Source organism: Loxodonta africana, chromosome 1, assembly GCF_030014295.1.
Source record: "Loxodonta africana isolate mLoxAfr1 chromosome 1, mLoxAfr1.hap2, whole genome shotgun sequence".
In the NCBI taxonomy this organism is placed as follows: Eukaryota; Metazoa; Chordata; class Mammalia; order Proboscidea; family Elephantidae; genus Loxodonta; species Loxodonta africana.
The window spans coordinates 132,992,774-132,994,154 of NC_087342.1; positions in this window are offsets into that span (position 1 = coordinate 132,992,774).

Consider the following 1,381-nt stretch of genomic DNA (forward strand, 5'->3'; position numbering starts at 1 on the left):
ACCTTGGTTGCTTCCATCTTTTTGCTATTGTAAACAGTGTGTAATGAATATGGGCGTGCATATATCAGTTTGTGTGACAGCTCTTATTTCTCTAGGATATATTCTGAGGAGTGGGATTGCTGGATTGTATGGTAGTTTTATTTCTAGCTTTTTGAGGAAGTGCCAAATCGATTTCCAAAGTGGTTGTACCATTTTACATTCCCACCAGCAGTGTATAAGTGTTCCCGTCTCTCTACAACCTCTCCAACATTTATTATTCTGTGTTTTTTGGATTAATGCCAGCCTTGTTGGTGTGAGATGGAATCTTATTGTAGTTTTGATTTGCATTTCTCTAATGGCTAATGAACATGAGCATTTCCTCATGTATCTCTTAGCTACCTGAATGTCTTCTCTAGTGAAGTGCCTGTTCATATCCTTTGCCCATTTTTTTAATTGGTTTATTTGTCTTTTTGTTGTTGAGTTTTTGGAGTAACATGTAGATTTTAGAGATCAGGTGCTGATCGGAGGTGTCATAACTAAAAACTTTTCCCCAATCTGTAGGTAATCTTTTTACTCTTTTGGTGAAGTCTTTGGGTGAGCATACATGTTTGACTTCTAGGAGCTCCGAGTTATCTAATTTCTCTTTTGCTGTTTTTGCAGTTCTAGTAATGTTTTGTATGCTGTTTATGCCATGTATTTGGGCTCCTAGAATTTTTCCTATCTTTTCTTCCATGAACTTTATCGTTTTAGATTTTATATTTAGGTCTTTGATCCATTTTGAGTTGGTTTTTGTGCATGGTTTGAGGTATGGGTCTTGTTTCATTTTTTTGCAGATGGAGATCCAGTTATGCCAGCACCATTTGTTAAAGAGACTGTCTTTTACCCATTTAACAGACTTTCAGCCTGTGTCAAATATCAGTTGCTCATATGTGGGTGGATTTATGTCTGGGTTCGCAATTCTGTCCCATTGGTCTATGTATCTGTTGTTGTACCAGTACCCGGCTGTTTTGACTACTGTGGCAGTATAACAGGTTCTAAAATCAGGTAGAGAGAGGCCTCCCACTTTGTTCTTCTTTTTCAGTAATGCTTTACTTATCCAGGGCCTCTTTCCCTTCCATATGAAGTTGGTGATTTGTTTCTCCATCTCATTAAAAAATGTCACTGGTATTTGGATTGCATTGTATCTATAGATGGCTTTGGGCAGAATAGACATTTTTACAATGTTGAGTCTTCCTATCCATGAGCAAGGTATGTTTTTCCACTTATGTAGGTCTCTTTTGGTTTCTTGCAGTAGTGTCTTGTAGTTTTCTTTGTATAGGTCTTCTACATCTCTGGTTAGATTTATTCCTAAGTACTTTATCTTCTTAGGGGATATTGTAAATGGTATTGATTTGATTTCCTC